The sequence below is a fragment of the Microtus oregoni genome, unplaced genomic scaffold, assembly GCF_018167655.1.
Source record: "Microtus oregoni isolate MIOR12 unplaced genomic scaffold, Mior012 000552F_ref0000199, whole genome shotgun sequence".
In the NCBI taxonomy this organism is placed as follows: Eukaryota; Metazoa; Chordata; class Mammalia; order Rodentia; family Cricetidae; genus Microtus; species Microtus oregoni.
The window spans coordinates 14480-34022 of record NW_024545058.1 but is presented as its reverse complement, the minus strand read 5'-3'; the positions used below and the strand labels follow the sequence as shown (position 1 = coordinate 34022).

The 19543-nt window shown below is 52.7% G+C and overlaps 1 pseudogene; it reads right to left on the bottom strand.

The window, feature by feature from the left end:
- Positions 1-872: 872 nt before the first annotated feature.
- Positions 873-13662, bottom strand: LOC121445763 (annotated as a pseudogene).
- Positions 13663-19543: the final 5881 nt, after the last annotated feature.

Sequence of the window (19543 nt, the reverse complement as noted above, 5' to 3'; positions counted from 1 at the left end):
AAATCAAAAAAAAAAAAAAAAAAAAAAAAGCCAACCAAACAAACAAAAAAACAAAACAAAAAAACCCCCCCGAACACCTCTAAATATCCATACCCCCTACACGCAATTTTGGGCCAAATGAATAAACAAAAACTGCTGTTCCTCACGTTCATGCAAAACGACAGAGGGGGAGAAGATCAAGCACGGGTCTGACACTGTCCCTGGTGGGGGGGCACTCACCAGGAACACAAGGACATGCCCAGACTGTGGCTTGTCTCCTGTGGAACATAATGTGTTCAGCTTGGAGCCCCCATCCCATTTGCTCAAAGACTGTGGCTGGGATACCCTCCAGCCTGGGGTGGGCTGGAATGCTGTGCCTGGGGTGGGGTCCTGGGGAGTCAGACCCACACTGCACAGCAGTGGAGGCAGAGCCGACTGCCCAAGTCTGTCTGGCGTCCTGGGCCTTAGGAAATGGTCTCTGGCTCCCATCTGCCCACAGACCTGGCAGTCCCACCTGTGCAGGGAGTACTTCTCTTCAGTACAAGAGACCAGCTGACCCAGGGTCATTTTGGGGGGTGGGGATCACACCAGCCACCACACTTGGGGAATGGACTCCTGCCTCCCAGAGCCAGCAGGAAGAAGGACCCAAGGGCAAATTAAGAGGCAGACTGAGTTGGGGACACTCAGGCAGCTCCATGGCGGGCGGGCGGGCAGGCAGGCAGGCAGGCAGTTTGGGGAAGGAGTCTTTGGAGCTTGGCAAACGCAGGGGCTTATTGCAGGGGCTTCTCCAGGGCTGACCCTGGCACCAGCTCTCAAGTTGCAGGTGGGAATGCTGAGACAGGCCCGGCCCCTCCCTTACAGTTCTCCCTGGGCCACTCCCTGCCTCCCCCCACCCATTTCCGGAGCTTTGGGCAGGGTTCTTGTGGGGTGGCTGCGGAGCCTCACTCAGCCTCCTGGGCACCTCGGAGGCATCGGCCCGGCAAATGGGACAGGTCCGGTTGGCCTGGGAGGAACAGCCACACATCAGAGATTGCTCTCCTGACCTCCCACCCCACCTATTTGACTTCGATAAACTCTACACACCTGACCACCAGGGCTACCTGGGAGCGGGCTCAGGCTGCCTTACCTTCAACCACTTGTCAACACACTTGGCATGGAACTCATGGTTGCAGGGCAGGACTCGGAGCAGCTGCCGCACCTCAAAGTCACTGAAGCAGACCACACACCTGACGAGAAGCACAGTGTCACCCCCCCACACCGACAGCGAGCACCCTCCCAGAGGTTCTGGTGCAACACTCACAGAGTCTGCTCAGACTGATGGCTGTCAGGGTTAAAGCGGTATGACGGCAGCTGCTCTATGTCTGCTTTGGTGAGGCCGCGGGGCTTGGCATCTCCCAGCCGCTCAGCCAGGTTCAGGAGGGCCTAGAGCCAGGCAAGGGAGGTCAGCAGCACTAGAGCTGGAGGTCTCCCAGACTCCACCTCCCAGCTCAGGCATCACAGACCTCATAGTTCTCCATCTCCACGTCATCCACATCCAGATCCAGGCTGATGGTGGGGCCCATGGTGGTCGGTGACAATTGGCAGCATTGAACTAGAGGGGAGCCCCCAGAGTGCAGGTCAGCAGAGGTAGACGGCACAAAGCACCCCCACCCCCAAATGCAAACAAGGTACAGAGCTCTGCATGGGTCAAATCAGGATGGTGGTGCTTGTTCGAGCACACTGGAAGAGAGGCAGGGTCAACCACTGTGTGGGTGGGCGACCAGAGCTATGGGGTCCTAGAAAATAAGGCCTAATGGCTCTAGGGAAGTTACGCTGGTACTTACAGGAAGTAGGGGAGGAAGCTTGGGTAATAAGATGGTGGTGGTGGTGGGGGGCGGCGGGCGGGTGGCGGCAGCGGCTGCTGTAGACGGTATCTCTGTGTGCTCAGTCTCCGTGGGCATCATGTGGAATATGGCTGCAAACAGGAACAGGTGCAGCAGGTCAACTGGAGGCGGGTCGGGCTCGCTGCCCTAGGCCCAGCTAGAGGGACGGGGGTGGCACTTACCACACCAAAGGACAGCTCCTGGTGTAGTGGCTCATGGGGTAGGTAGTGAAGGGGCACTGAGGGTGACAAGGCTGGGCCAGTGGCAGAGGTGGAGTAAGTGAAGCTACCTAAGGGGTGCTGATCCCCTCGAAGGTCCATATCATTGTCCAGACGCTGCAGGGACTGGAGAGGAAGGGATGGGTCAGCCAGCTGCTTACAATAAAATCCTTGCCTTTCCCACTCTGCATTCCCCCTCATCTCCCCAAAACTCACCAGACGTGGGTGCTGGGTTTGCGGGGACACAAACTGCCCGAGTGGTGCCATGTGGGTAGGTTGAGGCGGTGGGGCCGGTGGCGGGGGGTTGAAGAATGTAGTGGTCACTGGAGATGAGGTGGGGGTAGGTATGGTAGGGCACAGGGAGCTGCTGCATGGTACATGCTTGGATCAGCTGCTGAGAGAGAGCAAAACTGGGCCTATGCACCAAGGAGGCCAGGGAACACCCCCAGCTAACGGCTCTTACTTGTAGCACACAAACCCAGGAGCTACAGCGGCTTTGCAAGCCCCATCCCTGCCCTAGGCCGCCAAGGCAGGGTGCCATCCCACAGCCTCTACTGCAGTTGGTATACAGCAGGCGCTGTTACAGAAAGGTCCCTGACCTCTAAACTGCCACATACCTCTGTGGGAACACAAACACATTACTCTGGGAAGGGCCATGGCCGGAAGGCCAAACTAATACATTGACAGTCTGCACAGGCATTTAACTCAGTTCCTAGGGCACCTGTGCTCATACCTGCTGGGATGGACAGTGTGGCATGTACCTGGGGCAGGAGAAGAAAGCATTTACTCACTGGAGGTGGGAGGCAGCAGAGGGGGGTAGTGCTGCCCACTGAACATCACGGAGCATGCTGGGAGCTGCTGGGCACTGCAGCCAGGGATGTGTTGGCTTGTAGGCAAGGGGAAGCCTTGGGTGGTCACTGTGGTAACTGTGTAGGACAGAGGGACAGGCCCCTGGTGCACCTGTGGAGAGAGCATCAGGCACTGTAGGGAGGGCAACCTTTCGAGAAAGAGTCCTGGACAAGGCCAGGCAATGCCTATAATGCCAGCACACAGGAAGCAGAAGAGGCAGGCAGATCTCTGGGACATGAGGTCAGCCTGGTCTACTTCCAGAGTTCCAGACCAGCCAGGGTCACATAGTGAGACCCTGTTGTGCAGCACTTGTGTCCTAATGAATCTTTGTAGGCACCCAGGGAAGACCCTCCCTTCACCCCTGCTGTGGACTAACAGGCCAAGTACAGCAAGCGAGAATCTGTTTCTTTTTTTTTTCTTTTTTTTTTTCAAGATTTATTTATTATGTATACAATATTCCTCCTGCATGAACACCTCCATGCCAGAAGAGGGCACCAGATCTCATCGCAGATGGTTATGAGACATTATGTGGTTTGCTGGGAATTGAACTCAGGACCTCTGGAAGAGCAGCCAGTACGCTGAACCTCTGAGCCACTTCTCCAGCCCGAGAATCTGTTTCTTAAAAATCAGTTTGATAGAAGCTGGGGGTGGGGGTGGGCGAACTAAGAGCTGTCCTTCCTACCTGTTCGTGGAGATCAACCATGAACGGGCTCTGCTGGGTGGCCGGGTGCAGCATTCGTGGGCTCCTGCCGGCAGGAGCTGAGGCTCGGTGCTCCTCTACAGAGAGGTGTGACGGTCGGGGCAGCAGCTGCTGGGAGGGGAAGTGCTCATCCTGGGTAGGTGGGCTGGCCAGGGGCCCCTCGTGGCCAAGGCTGCACCACACAGAGGAGCCCCAACAGGACAGAGGGAGCGCCACTCATTTATAATGCAGGGAGGGAAGACAGGGTCATAATCCACACTAGAAAGCCGAGAGAGTTCAGGGCCCTAGGGCCCACCCCTCTGTCCATGAACCCAAGCCAAGATGGCTGCCCTTGAATAGAGATGGAGACTTCTTCCTACCTTCCCCAGAGCTGGCCTGGACTGCTGCCTAGGTCTTGTAGAGAATCGCCAGTGACCCACAGGGGGCAGAGGGTGGCCACTTAGTCACTGCCAAAACCCATGGTCTCATCAGGGGAGCAGGGAGGTGGAGGGGCTGGGCCGGGGCTCACAACCCTAGGAGGCAAGTAGAGAAAGACATAGAGGGATAGGAAAATCCAGCTGCTTGTGCAATTAGGAATGGTGAGGCAGACAAAAACTAGACAGGTCCTCCTCTAGAGCCTGGGGTCCAGGGCTGACAGGCTAGACTAGCTTCCTGCTCTGGGAAGTGGGATCAAAACTTAGAACACAGTAAATTCAGAGACCAGACCAGTATGCTTCAGGACCAGGGGCTCCAGTGAGGCTCTGGCTGCAGGAAGCTTCCTTTGCCTCAGTCAGGGACTACATCTCCAGGCAGATGGGGCTCGTGGGAGAGTCAGGTTCCCCTTTTATACGACTGGCTAAAGAGGAAGAAGGCCTGGGACTCATTCTCCAGTGCTAGGTAATATGGCCTGACCCATTTCTACCCTTGGAAACTCTTGGTCTAAGGTCAGACACCATTTTCTCTCCTTCGTCCTTCACCCTGGGGCACACTCAGCTGGGACAGCACCCATTAATTACGGAAAGTTTGTAGCAGACTTGGCAGAAGAGACTCACTGCCCCAGGTCCCACACACATGTTGAAGCTAGGAAATAGAGCAACTTCAAGCCTGCTTCTCTACCCCCCCCCCCCCCCATCTTGCTGCTGACAGTGAAGGCCACCTCAAGGCTTCATTAGGCCCAGGAAAGAAACTTGCCAGGAGCAAGCATGCTGGGTCTGGCAAGGATCCAGGTCCTTGCTCTGGGACCCCATATAGACCCCAATGTGGGAAGCAGAGCCTTTTGAAAAAGGATGAATCTGAGAGGAAGATGAGTAGGAATGGGTCAGGGCAGGGTCTCCTCTTTAGGGTCACAGGAGGACCAGGTGGGAAAGCAGGGTAAACCTCAGGCTTCCATCCACTAACTCAGTCAGGATGAAGACTTGGCAAGAACACTCTAAAATCCATCGGGAGGCTGGAGAGATAGCTCAGAGGTTAAGAGCATTGCCTGCTCTACCAAAGGTTCTGAGTTCAATTCCCAGCAACCACATGGTGGCTCACAACCATCTGGAATGAGGTCTGGTGCCCTCTTCTGGCCTGCAGACATACACACAGAATATTGTATACATAATAAATAAATATTAAAAAAAGAAAAAAGAAAATAAAATCCATTGGGCCCTGAGACACTACAGAGTTTATTGCACTGGGCCAGTTCTTTGCCATTACTGCCACAAGGAGGCCTTTCTACTCTTTTTCAACCAACAAACCTATGCATGTCTGATGTCCAGTTGCAAATGTTGCCACCTGCTGCCGCAGCAAGGCAGTAAAGCCAGTGAAGCACCTTAGTCATTCCAGCTAAATGCAAAGAACCATTTCCTTTACCCAGAACTCTGCACAGGAGAGCACCTTCTCCACACTACCCAGTCTGTGTAAAAGCAGTCTTGCAGTGACGACAGGGTGGGGCCAGTGAGTGAAGACTGAGAGATTATAAATCATTCCCTACAAATCCTAGTCTCTAAATAAGACTTAAAGGGGGATGGAGCACCTCTCCTCCTCAATCAGAAAATGGGTCTTCTCTCTGAATCCTGTCCACTCTGCACCTGGTTATCTTTGGTCACTGGCTTTGTGACCCCTGGCTGGGGCTAACTATATACACCCTAACACATAGGTTCTCACTTCCTAATTCCAGGCCAGCCACCAACAAGGGCCAGGAGTAACCCACCCCCAACACTGAAACAAGATGCCTGGCCCACCCCAAGCCAGCAGACAGAAGGGCATTTAGTGGATGATGGTGCCAAAGGTAACAGCATCACCCCCGAACAAACAACACCCCCAACTTTTTGCCAGGATCTTAGGCCCATGGCTTCTGGTACCTGAACCCCAGACTCCTCTGTGAAAAATGGTAACAACTTGAGAATCATCTCCCCAGGGAACCATCAAGGGCCACGCTGAAGGCAACAGAGGAATCAGTCCTTAAAGTGAATGCCAGCTGTAGGGTAAATAATCATTTCTAGAAAGAAAGACACACTGCCCTGCACTCCCACCCTAGGCAAACACGAGGTACCGGAAGGGCTGGAAGATGCAGAAGCACGCTGCTCCAGCCGCGTGCCCCAGGAGGGAAGGGGATTCTGTAATTCCTATCAGGAACAAAAGTGGTAAAGAGGGGACACACCCATTTCGGTTAGAGTTGCTCTGGACCACAGGGAACAGAACTGGTCCTGGCTGGCTCCCTAGACCCAGACCTAGTCCACTCAAGATGACAGTGGCCAGAGGAAAAACCAGACTCCTTCTAGAGGCACACAGACACAGTCTCTTTCAGTACCTGTGAGTAGCTGTTCTGGAGCCGCGCAAGAGACTGAGCTGGACCTAGTGACACAGTCAAGGTCAACCAGCAACACTACTTTCCACACCTCTTTCACTGTTCTCTTTAAGAAGTTGTGTAAACTCCCCTAAGTCTGATCCTGCCCCCATGAGTCCACAACCCTGTCAGCCGAATACAATGTTCCAAGCACATATTTGACCCCGGCGTGGAGTCTGTTTGCAAAAAAGACGCTCTCTTCTAGCAGACCAGCAAAGCTAGACCCCCAAGACCAAGACTAGGCTTAGGCGGGAAGACAACCTCCCCCTCCCTGACCCGCTGGCCCAACTCTAAAGCAGGAGCTTCCCAACTCGCAGGAAAACCGCGGAGGCATTGGAGTGGGACCACCACACCTTGGCCAGTTTAGACTCCCTGGGTGACCTTGGTTAAAGAACTCCTTTAGTTTTCGCTAAGTCTCAGTTGCAACAAATAAAAACCGGGATCGAAATCCCCCCAGAGCGCCCCTAAAATGCCAGAGAAACCAGATGTTCACATTAGTGGGGGAGGAAAACTAAGTCCCCGAGGTTCAAGCTCCTCCCTAAAACAGGCCAGACGCAGGCAGTGGGGTTCCAGTAAGCTTCCAAAGCCGTCCCTCCCTGGGGACCGGGGTCGAGGCATGCACACCTGTCCCAGGAGAGACTCCGCTGACCCCCTCTTACTCCTTAGTGCCTCACTCGGAGGAACACCGAGGGACGAGGCCAGGCAGGAGCACAAGGACTAGAGCGCTGTGACTTTAAGAACCGAGGATCCCGGACCATGTGCTCGGCGTGAGACAAAAGCAACAACAAAGGAAGTGGCGGCTGCAGGGGGAGGGGGTGACTCCTTCCCCTCCACCGCAGCGCTCCGCAGAGGGGTGGCCTGGCCGAGTCTAGGCAGCCCCAGGCAGCACCTGGCCCGGGGGCCTCACCGTCGTCGCGCAGACCCCGACAGCCCAGGATCGACGCCCACGAAGCCGGCAAACCACAGCGAGCCCCCGAGGGAGTCAGAGTTCCGGGGTGCGGGTCCGAAGTTAGGGGCCTGGCCCGACTCACCGGCAGCCGTCCCACAACACGCGGGCTCCTTTGTTCGCGATGCGGGGTGCGGATGGTGGAGCGCCGGCTCCTTCCCGAACCTGCTCTGTCTTCCGCTTCCCCGGCCCGGACCCGAGAGGAGGGCGGCGCAGGACGCAGCTGTGCGATCCGGCGGGCTGGCCCTTTAAGAACTGTCCGCGGCGGCCGGATGGAACCAGCCCCACGTTTGATTCACAACATTCAGAGCGGCGAGGACGCGCAGCGCGGGGGCGCGCCAGGACGCTCAAGCAAACAGCAGCGGCAGGAGCCCGTGCCCGCCCCGCCTCAGGCCCCGCCCCTCGACACCGCGCCGGCCAATCGCGTTCTGCGAGCGGCACGTGACTAGCGGGTCGCCATCTTGAAAACCGGGTTAAAAAAGCCTCCTCGCCCCCACCTCATATAGTTGAAAGCCCCCACGGCCAGGTCGCAGGTGAAGGACGGGGCACCCCCGAGTTCGGGGCCACGGCGCGCACTAAACTGTCATAGTTACCTTCTTAGGGCCGCGGCCTCTGAGGGGCCCGCAGCCTCTCACGCAGCCTCGGTTAGAGGACCGCCCTCAGCCCCGGCCGGCACGCTTCCCGGAGGTGACGTCACTCCCGAGCCCCGCAGGCCGGCGATGACCTCATAGCCCACCGCGCCTCTGCCTCTCCCGCTTTCTGTTCCGTTATGCAGTGCCTTTAAAAAGCTGCGACAGCCCAGAAGGCCCAAGAGACCAATGACTGACGCCCCATGCAAACGACTAAACGTTTCCTGGGCGGGCGGGGGGGGGATTGGCCCTGCGCATGTTGACGTCATAGAAACACTTTGCAACCCCGTCCCCAGGGCAGCCGGGGGTCGGGTGGGGGTTGGGGGTGAGAGGGATGCGGTGGAAAGGGATTGGGGAGGCTCTAGTTGAGCTGAAGTCGGAAGAGCTGGCTGTAGCAACCCAGGGAAGTTAGTTTTCTAGGCCTACCAACAGTTTGACAAGCGGTACCAGAGACGAGCTTTCGAAGCCAGCCTGGTCTACAAAGCGAGTTCCAGGCCAGCCAAGGGTACTAAGACCTTGTCTTCAAAAGCCAAACAACAAACGTGTCACACACCCAGTTAACAACTGAAGCGCGAGAGAACAGAGACATGGACCCAAGCTGAAGTAGTGGCTCAGTCTCCTTGGATGTCTCCCAGGCAGACAAAGTGGGGACGGGGTTTGCAGAACACCAGAATTACCTAATGCACGTGTCTACAAGGATGGTCTGTAGGAACTGGACTCCTCCAACGCCCACCAACCCAGAACAAGATGTCGGGACAAAATGGCAACATTTGTTAAACCTATGCAGCAGGCTCTAGGATCAGGTGCACTCACTTTATACTTAGTGGATACATCCCATAAGTATTTAAAAAATGAAACCATTTTGCTGAACAAGATGTAACAGTATCATTAGTTTCGTGGGCCATTGTATCTGCATATAGTATTTGTGAAAGCATACGGGAATTAACAAGGTGCATCTGTTCAGGAGGGCAGATTTTAATTTTCTGTTATTAGTTTTTAGACAGTCTTATGTCTCAGCCTACCCTCAAACTCCTGATCCTCTTGCATCTACCTCCCAAGTACTGGAATTATAGGCATACATTACTTCTCCTGGTTCAGATTTTTAATTTTTTAAAAAGATTGATTTATTAGTATGTATACAGTGTTACAGTGTTCCGTCTGCATGTATGCCTGCAGGCCAGAAGAGGGCGCAAGATCCCATTACAGACAGTTGTGGGAATTAAATTCAGGATCTCAGGGAGAGCAGCCAGTGCTTTTAACCTCTGAGCCATCTATCTCTCCAGCCCCAGATTTTTAAATCTTGATAACTATATAATTGCTTTAAAAGATTCTAGTCAGAGCCGGGGCGATGGTGGTGCACTCTTTTAATTCCAGCACTTGGGAGCCAGAGGCAGGTGGATCTCTGAGCCTGGTCTATGGACTGAGTTCCAGGACAGCTAGGGTTACACAGGAATCCTGTCTCAAAACACAAATTCTAGGCAGAACAACCTATTGAAAAATTTGCTGAAAATCATAAAATAAATCTTAGGTCTATTTTTTTTTAAGATTTTATTATTTTATGTGTATGTATGAGTGTATACCTAAGTGTATGTTTGTGCACCCAGTTCAGGCATTGTCTGTAGAGTCCAGAGGAGGTCATTGGACTCCTTGGAACTGGAGTTACAGGTAGTTGTGAGTCAACTGCTGTGGGTGCTGGGAACTGAACCCTGGTCTTCTGTAAGAGCAGCGAGTGCTCTTAACTGCTGAGCTACCTCTCTAGTACTTTATAAGCCCGATTTTAAGGCATTAAAATTTTCATTCCCTTAGAATGAAAATCTCTCCTCAGGAAAAGCAGCCAATGGAAAGACTCCAGAAGGAAACTGGGGAATAATCTTTGGCTTAGAAAGTCCTTCAGACCAACTAATCACACTGTGGATGTGCAGCCAGCAGCATGATGACAAGATGGCACCTGGGGGCAATTTGCAGATCTCTAAGCAACAGGAGATCAAGTTAATGGCGCAGTGGCACAGATGTAACTTGGAATTCTACGCTGTCTACAAATACGCGTGAACTTAGGCGTGGACATGCAAAGTGATGTTCTCTGTTTGCTCCTATCAATTCTTGTCTCCATCAATCACAAGCAGCTAGAAATCCTGCCCGTGCTCAAAGATGCTTCCATCTGTACCCTGACTGATGCTTCTATGGGAGGAGCCTGCAGTGGCTCTTCTGCCACCGAGTGCACACTGGCCTTGGAGGCAACCTTAGTAAGCTCCCCCCATCAGTCTCTTGGGCTTACCCTCTTCTAACCATTCCTGCACCACAATGGTCTTCCTTCTGGCTAGCTGTGCCTGGCCCCCTTCTGCTGTAGGAGCCTTTCCTTTTCTAGAAATCAATTCCTCCTTCCTGCTTTTCAGGGTTCCACTCCCACCTCCTCTGTTACAGGAGCTGAACTGACCCTGACCTTTACTCTGCATCATTGAATCAGACAAAACCCTGTCACAGTCACCGTCTCATTCAACAATCCCCTCCTGGCTAAAGGGGGCATTGTTTGCAGTGTACTGAAATCCAGCCTTTACTAGGAATGTGGCACCACAGGAATGCCTTTGCCTCGATGTATGGGTGAGGAGCTGAGGGTCCTAGAAGTGAACTGACTTGCCTGAGCAGAGATTACTATTTTCTTCCCTCAGAGACTTACAGAGATAGTTGTCACTAAAGTACTTGCCAGGCAAGTTTGAGAACCTGAGTTCCATCCACACAATACACATAAAGAAACACGGAGACAGGTGGATTCCCCAGGGCTTTCTGGACAGCACCCAGCCAGCCAGCCAGCCAGCCAAGACTAGCTGGTTAGCTCCAAACCCTGTCTTACAAAGGATGGACAGTGCCAGACGAATGCCATCCAGGATTGAACTCATACCCTCACACATCAGCACACATACGCACTCACCAAACAGACAGCGAGCGTGCATGCTCATACACAGAAACAAAAAAAAAAAAAATCTACCCTCCATTCACAATCCAGTTATGGGCTTTTAAACCCAAGTCTGGCCCATGTATCATTTTCTTTTCCTAGTATGTCTTCAACATCACCTACCCACGTCTGGCAGATTCTTTACAGCTCTAGACACAGCCAGACAGCTCCCCTGTGCCTTTCCTAGCCTGTTAGGTCTATTCTGGCTTCCCAGACCCAACAGAACCATGATCATGCTGTGGATAGGGCTATCTCCATGAGACCATCCTGCAGTTCCTGCAGGGTTCAGATTCATCTGTGACCTGGCTCCCAGTGAGCCACAAATGGCCAAAGATACTCTGGGTTGTCCCTACTTGGCCAGGCAATCACTTTCCCAATACAGGACCCTCTTTGTTGATCTACTCAGTCTGGGCCTGGCCCTAGAAGCCCACAGTCAATCTCTCCCCAGGAACAGATGCCCCAGACACCTCCAAACCTGAAGATCTTTCTTGGCCATACGCAAAATCGTATCAGCAGAAGAGAGAAGAATTTTACCAAGTTTCCTAAATTTTCAATAGAAGACAGCAATCTGGACTAGTCTTCAAAATCCTATGCCTTGGGATCCCAGTGTGGCCCTCTGTGTGCCTCTTCCTCATCAGAGCTCAATCCCCTGTGGGGTGTGGCCCTCATACCTATTGTGTGCCTCTTATGACAGCCTATCCCCCAGTAGTTAGGTATTGCTTACTCTCAGAGAGAGGAAGTAACTGCACTCACCGCAGAACCAGGAAGGCTGGCCCAGTGGGTTGCAGAAAGCTGCCTCAGTTCCAGTGAGCACTAAGGGGCTCTGTACACAGTCCTCAGGCGGCTCACCCTCATCATCTCTGTGAGCGAAGAGCAAATGCCCCACTGCACAGAAGAGGCAACCGAGGTGAAAGATGACCCTTACACATCCCCGAGACTTTGCAATGATCAAAAGTACAGATGTTCCTGGGGCAAAAGAAGAGCACAGCTCAGGACCTAGCAAGTGCCTGAGGTGGCAGACGAGAGCGGGAGAGGGCAGCAGGATCCAAGTGCCAAGCACTTGCTGTTGCATTCCAGCTTCCTCCTCAGCCTCTCCTGCATGCCAGCTGTACTCTGACAAGCTGAAACAGGAAGAAGGTGCTAGTACTCTTTCCTAAGAGGGCCTTGCCAAGCCAGGGTTCCCACCTCCTATCAGAGCCAGAAGACTGGCTGCCTCCCTTCTGAGTGAGGCTTTCTTCCATTGCTTTCTTTCTTGGCTCCTAGAATCTTCATTCATAGAGGCAGGATACAACCTTCCCAAAACTAAGGGAACACGCAATTGGGACCTTGGGACACATAGCACACCATGGCCAGCTTGGGACTCAGACGTCTCAAAGTATCACCAAGCATCAGACTAGAGCCCAGAGCCTAGTACACCAGGGAGAGTTTTGAGAGGCCTGTTTTACATCCTCTCTGTTGGGGCAAGGATTAACCCCAAGCTTTGCCTCTCCAAATAACCGATTATTTGTGCAGATGGGCAAGGAGCAGAGTGTGTGGGTCCGTGCAGATGTATTCTGGGTCTTGTGCTCATGAGAGCACCACTCAGGGTGACTTCTCTTCTCTGCATCTTAGGCTCTCATCTGTAAAATGGGGTCAATGACAACGCCAATAACTGTGGCACTGTTCACCTGCTGAATGTAAAGAAGACAGGACTATACTAATGGCTGGATGCAGGCTCCTCTGGCTCTTAGGGGCTCTGTGACCTTGCGGGCTTCCCTAACCTCCGTGAGAGGCTGTTTGTCCAGAGGTAACCACAGGACGAGAGTACCTGTACCTACCTCCCTAGGTGGCTCGCGGTGGATATGCAACTGACGGTGTGATTCCCTGGTTGTGTCTGCAGTGGGATGTGCGAACTTTGGGTGTATGCTGGTTGGTTTTTTTTTTTTTAACTCATTCACCCCTCCCTACACTGCGTACATCTCACCACTGGAATCGCTCAATCTGCAGTCGGAACGAAAGCATTACACTACTGAGAAGAAAACTTGGGGCTACAGGAGTGCAGAGCCTATAAGGACCAATACCCCATTTCCTTACGTTTCGTACCCTCACCCCCAATTCCTTTCCTCCCTGGCCCCCAGCACCAGCTCCACTCAAGCCTAGTGGGGCTCGGACAGGAAACGCTTTTCGACTGGGCAAGATGCAAACCGACTCTCGACCTCTCGGGGTTCGAACATCACTAATACAGCGATGGGCCCGGGTTAGTGCTGTTTCTTGGACCTCCAGCCACTCTGGCTGCCAAAGGGGGAAATGTTAGGGTCCCATACGGGGCCACAAGACACAGGATCCGCGCTGGAGCCCCACCAGGCGAGCGCAGAGCTCGGAGAAACTCCTCCAGCCGGGCGCCCTAGCACTTGGACCGAGCGGACCGGCCGCAGCGGCGACTGGGGCCGGCGAGGCCTCACCGAAGGGACCGCACCTCCCGCCGCATCCACAGCGGCCCGCGCCCGGGCGTTACCTGGGGCCACGGCTGGGCTCCACCCCCACTAGGCGGCGGCGCGTCGCTCCCGGAGAAGCCCGGTCCCGCTCCGGCTGCGGCTCGCAAGCCGCCGGCCGCGGCCCTCCCCCTGCTCCCGCAGTGGACCCTGCTCGCCGTCTCCCCCTCCCTAGAGCTCGCGATGGGCTTGTCGGGTCGCACCATCGCGAACAGGGGGGACAGGGGCGGAGCGTCTGGGTACGCGTGTTCCCGGGATCGCAGGTACAACGCGAGCGAGTAGACTGTCACGCCCCGCCTCACTCGCAGGCGATGGGCCCGTCGGGCCGTACCATCGCGGCGAGGGGGAGGACTTGGACGGGGCGTCCGGACACGCCCCCTCGGTGAACTCCCTGCTTGGTGGCGCACTGGGCTGGTCGGGCCTCACCAACGCGGAGCGGGGGAGGACCGGCCCGGGGAATCTGGACACGCCCCTCAGCGCGGGCGAACCGCTCAAACTGATCGTCGGTTCCCCCTGCGGAGAACAATGGGCCTACCGGGCCGCACCATCGCGGACGAAGGGGGGGAGGCGGGGCGTGCGGCCCGGGCGAAGCATTGGGAAGGTTCGCGCTCTTGGTGCCTTTGTGACCCTGCTTTAGAGCGGTCTCTATTTCCTTTCCTGTAAAATAAGTTAAATACGACTCTATGGTCTTTCAAGGGCACTTTAGAGGACAAAGACGCCAGATACGGCAGTAGATCGTGCCGGAGCAGTTCCTTAGGCGCACGGGGAGAGGGTCGTAAGGACTACAACTCCCAGCGGGCCGTACGGCCGAACATGTCGGAAGTTGCAGTTCCTGCAGACTGCGCTCTGGGGGTTGCCAGGACAGGCTCTAGGAGCTCAGCCCAAGACTTGGTTGACTCTGTGCAGTTGGTTTTCCTCGGGGTTAACTGGGGCTTTAAAAGCCTTGTTTGTTGGCCTCCTCCTGACGAGAGAGCTTTAAAGGGAAGGTATTCCTTCGAAGGGACCCAGGGTCTGAGGCCAGGAGTGGTTTGGAAAGCTGATTCTGGGGGTGACCTGAGCTGGTGCCCTCATACAGGCACCGAAGGAACTTTGTACGTGCAAAGTGCAACGATCTAGGAGGATGGGGCATGGAAGCGTGAACACATTCCACCAAGGAGCCTCTTGTCTGCTGTGGCCCTTTGAGTCACCCCTGAGGCAGTACTGAGAGGAAAACTGACTGTAGTCAGTGTCTTACAGCTGATCTGGGACAAGCGGCCACTAGATTTCACCTTGACCAGTTTCTGCGCACAGAGGGTGGGTGCAACGGAAGAGAGACCACAGGAAGCTTTTTTAATTTTGCTTTGTGTTTTGAGACAGGGTCTCTATATAGCTTTTTCTGTTTCAGAACTCGCAGTGTATACCAGGTTGGCCTCAAACTCACAGATACCCATCTGCCTCTGCTTCCCTGGTGCTGGGATTAAAGCCATGCTCCACAATGCCCAATTTTTTTTTCAAAGCTAACCCTAACGCAGTGGCTACAAAGGACCTTCGTGTATACTCGTTACCCATGTGAACATTGCTCTGTGACTTGCTGTGTTTGGAGCTCTCAAACATTACACTATTAGTCCCTACAACATTGCCATGTATTGGAGCCAGGCTTTATTTGCAGTTTACAGACGAAGGCTTGAGGGAGGACCCTAGAACTTAAGATGGTAAGTTTCCAGAAGGCTTTAGGACCTGGTCATCATTGACTCTTAGCCCCACTTAATACTTCCCATTCCCTGACACTGACATTGGACATGACTCTGTTATTCAAACCTGGATCATCACAGCCCACAACCCAGTGAAATTCTCAGGCTGCCTTTGTGACAGATAGGAAGGGTACCATTGACCTATCAGGTTTATGCAGATGCTATGCAAAGATCTAGCCTTTGTCCACTTTCTGGCAGCCAGAGTAATGACTCAGAGCTGCTGTCCCCGCTGTAGAGCAAGGAAGGAGTCCCAGGTCCACCCTGTTGGGTTGGGCACAGAGACCAGACTGGTGTACTTGGACCCAAGGTCTAAGGCACAGCTGGGGCCTCTGGTGACGTCACCTGCCTTTCCTCCCACCACCCAGGCCACCAGCCCACAATTAGTCTCTTTTATTCCCAGTGCAGAATCCACCAGCTGTGGTCAGAGAATTAGGCAATAGTTGACTTGATAGTGTTAGCATGTCCACATGACCCTCGGCTGATAGTCTGGCCTTGGATCTCTGTCTTTCCACCTGGAATAAAAGAAAGGGCTATCCTAGAGCTGTGGAAAAGAGATTTCACTTGTAACAATAACAAAACCACCAGCCTCATACCACAACGAAAGCCAGTGTTCACTGAGTCCTAGACACTGCTGCACTCTGTGGCTTCCCTGTCGTTCTTGGCGCCCGCCGAGGCAGAGTCATATGTACATCAGCACGGTTCAGACCAGGTGATTTAGCTTCCCCACCCTAATGGACTCTATAGCCTGGTGCCCGATGTCTAGATATGTCACATGGAGAGAGCCTATCAGGGGTGTGCAGCCCTGCCCAGCGTCCTCAGGAGCACTTCAGAGAGAAAACTCCTCCTGGGTACTGAACCTTGTAGTCACAGCGTAGCTCCAGAGCCGGTCTGTAGATTCTCTCTGTGTAGACCAGACTGTAGTCAGGGATAACTTTGAACTCCAGATCCTCCTGTCCCTGTCTCCTGAATTCTAGGATTGCAGCACTACTGGTTTAGAAATGTTTACGTTTGGTTGTTTGAGATGGTCTCACTACGGAGCCTTGGCTGGCTTGGAACTCCATTTCTAGACCAGGCTAACCCAGGACTCAGAGCTCTACCTGCCTCTGTTCCCTTCCTCTAATGCCTGGATTAAAAGTGTGTGTCATCACGCCTGGCCTTAGAAATGTTTTTAAATAGATGGATCCTGTTTTTATTTTTGTCTTGTCTACCAAGACTCTCAGAAGCCTCTTTTATGGACTCCTCCTCCTCCTTCCTCTTCCTCTTCCTCTTCTTCAGGGGTGTTTTGAGACAGTGTTTCTCTGTAGCTTTGGAGCCTATCCTGGAACTCACTCTATAGATCAGGCTGGTCTTGAACTCACAGGGATCCACCTACCTCTGCCTCCCAAGTGCTGGAATTAAAGGCTTGCGCCACCACTGCCAGGCTATGAACTACTTTTACCCAGAACCTCAAGACATATTTTGTAGACAAGATTCAATTATAGATCCCCCTTCCCTCATCCAACTATATAGCATACACATCTTTTTGTTTGTTTTTAGAGATAAGGTTTCTCCGTGTCAACCTGGCTATCCTGGAACTCACTATGTAGACCAGGCTAGCCTTGAACTAAGAGATCTGCCTGTTTCTTCCTCCCAAGTTCTGAGATTAAAGGTTGCGTGCCAGCACAAACAGCTGCATATATCTTAATTTGTTTTACATTTGGGGAAGAGGGTTAGGGAATCAAACTTCCCTGTCAAAATGTCCACCTACACTAAGGTCATGACACATCCCCATTGAATGTGAAGCAGACAGGGCTCTGCCTACAGCAACAGGCTACTGACTGGTAGTAAGAAGACAGGAAACTCTGGCTCAGGCTGCGGAGCCCCAGTGAGTGGAGGCAGTGGGAGTCTGTAAAGTCCCCAGGCCCCACTCCAGCAGTACTGTCTTAGCTCTTTACTCTTTTAAACATTTTTATTTTAATATCTTTGGGGCGCACGCATGTGCCACAGTTTATATGTGGAGGTCAGAAGATAACAGGAGTGTGATCTCTTTCTTTTTTTAATTTATCTTATTTTATTGATATTTATTGAGCTCTACATTTTTCTCTGCTCTCCTCCCTGCCTCTCCCCTCCCCTCTTCAATCCTCCCCCAAGGTCCCCATGCTCCTAATTTACTTAGGAGATTTTGTCTTTTTCTACTTTCTACTTCCCATGTAGATTATATCTATGTAAGTCTCTCTTAGTGTGGTACCTTCTTCATGTGCCTCTAGGGATCAGATTCAGGTTGTCAGGCTTGGTGGCAGGCTCCTTTATCTGCTGAGCCCTCCCTGCCTATGGGAGATACCACTGAAGAATCTTAGTGCCAGGTGGTGGTGGCGCATGCCTTTAATCCCAGCACTCAGGAGGCAGAGACAGGCGGATCTCTGTAAATTCAAGGCCAGCCTAGTCTACTGAGCAAGTTCTAGGACAGCCAGGACTACACAAAGAACCCCTGACTCAAAAAAACAAAAAACAAAACAAAACAAAAAAAAAAAAAACAAACGACAACAGCAACAACAAAAGCATCCTATAAAGCAGGCAGGGTAATTTCTCTCCTGGTTTCATGTAGGCTGGGCTAAGGTCACCAGGAGGAGGAGTTCTCCCAGAGGATTAGCAGTCAAATTCTGGCCTCTTAACCCTTCCCTTGCATCTGGTGGGGTGTTGGAAGGACAGAGGACGTCTAACCTCTAAGGGGAATATAATCAGAGCAGGAATGAAATCAACAAAAGCAAAGAAAAAAGTCAATGCTTTGGGTTAGGTTAAGAACCCTATAGTGGATGACTTGGGACATGGCTGCCTCCAGGGCTAACACAAAGTCACGAATACATTGTTTCTATTTCCTTTCTGTTTGTTTGTTCTCTGTCTCCAGAGCAATGGGATTAAAGGCTTTTGCCACCATGCCTGTGTTTTTGTTTCTTAGCTCTGCTTTCCTTAGTCTTGGGTTATTCTCTTTTACTTGCTCTGCTGACATTAAAACAGCTGTATGGTGTCCTAGTCACTTTCTTACAGTCCAGACTCCAAACATGGGGGTGTGGGGCGCTATCCTTTCCACCATGCCAAACAAAGTCTTTTGTTTGAGACCAATCATTAGGGTTTTTTGTTTGTTTGTTTTGAGACAGGATTTCTCAGTAGCTTTGGAGCCTGTCCTGGAACTATCTTTTTTTTTTTTTTTGGTTTTTCGAGACAGGGTTTCTCTGTGATTTTGGAGCCTGTCCTGGAACTAGCTCTTGTAGACCAGGCTGGCCTGGCCTCGAACTCACAGCGATCCGCCTGCCTCTGCCTCCCGAGTGCTGGGATTAAAGGCGTGCGCCACCACCGCCCGGCTTGGAACTATCTTTTGTAGACCAGGCTAGCCTGGAACTCACAGAGATCCATCTGCCTCTGCCTCCCAAGTGCTGGGGTTAAAGGCGTGCGCCACCACCGCCCGGCTTCTCATTGATTCTTATAAGCGAACCTGTCCATTTGCTGTGGTTCTAAGTCTGATTGCCTAGACCTTAGCCACATGCCCAGCATGGAATGGAGGAGTGTGTTTCCTACAGGAAACTAGAGGACTATTACCTGGGCAAGGGCTCTTGGGCTCTTTGGACATTGGTAGCCATGACTGGGAGATGAGGATGCTTCATGGGCAGGGAGAAGCATAGAGGAGGATGCCCAAGGGGAGTAATCAGGAGAGATAGGGTAGCACTTTCTGTCCTGTGACTCAGGGGGCTCCCCACAGCCACTAGCAGTCAAGGGAAGCAGGCATGGCTTCAGGCTCCCTCTGGGGATGGACACCACAAACATGGTCCTTAATTCTTTTTTTTTTTTTTTTTTTTTGTTAATTTGTTTTGTTTTGGTTTTGTTTTTCAAGGCAGGGTTTCTCTGTCTAGGAGCTATGACTGTCCTGGAACTTTCTTTGTAGACCAGGCTGGCCACAAAGTCACTGAATTCTCCTGCCTCCCAACTGCTGGGATTAAAGGCACGACCACCATGCCCAGCCATGGCCCTTAATTCTTGTGGCATCCAGCATCTATGAGACACAATGTAAAGCACACAGTAGGTGCTCAATAAATGCAGATTCTAGCTTCTCCCCAGAGACATGAGGACAGCCTTCACCAGGACTTTAAAGAACCATGAGCCTTTGGTGTATCTGGTGCTCTCTGAAGCGTGGCACTCACAGACTGGACTCTCAAAGCGGACACAGCAGGATCCAGAGGGAGCAGAGCTTCCCCAGGCTGCTCAGCTAGGAAGAGGTACGCAGGCTGGGGATCTGGGATGCAGGCCTCTTTCTGTTGCGCAGTAGGATGAAATGAACTTGGGGACCTGTTCCACTATCAGAGGCCACCATTGTGAGTGGGTGGAGCCCCTGGATAATGTCCTTCAATTTTCTTTTCTTTGTTTTTGTT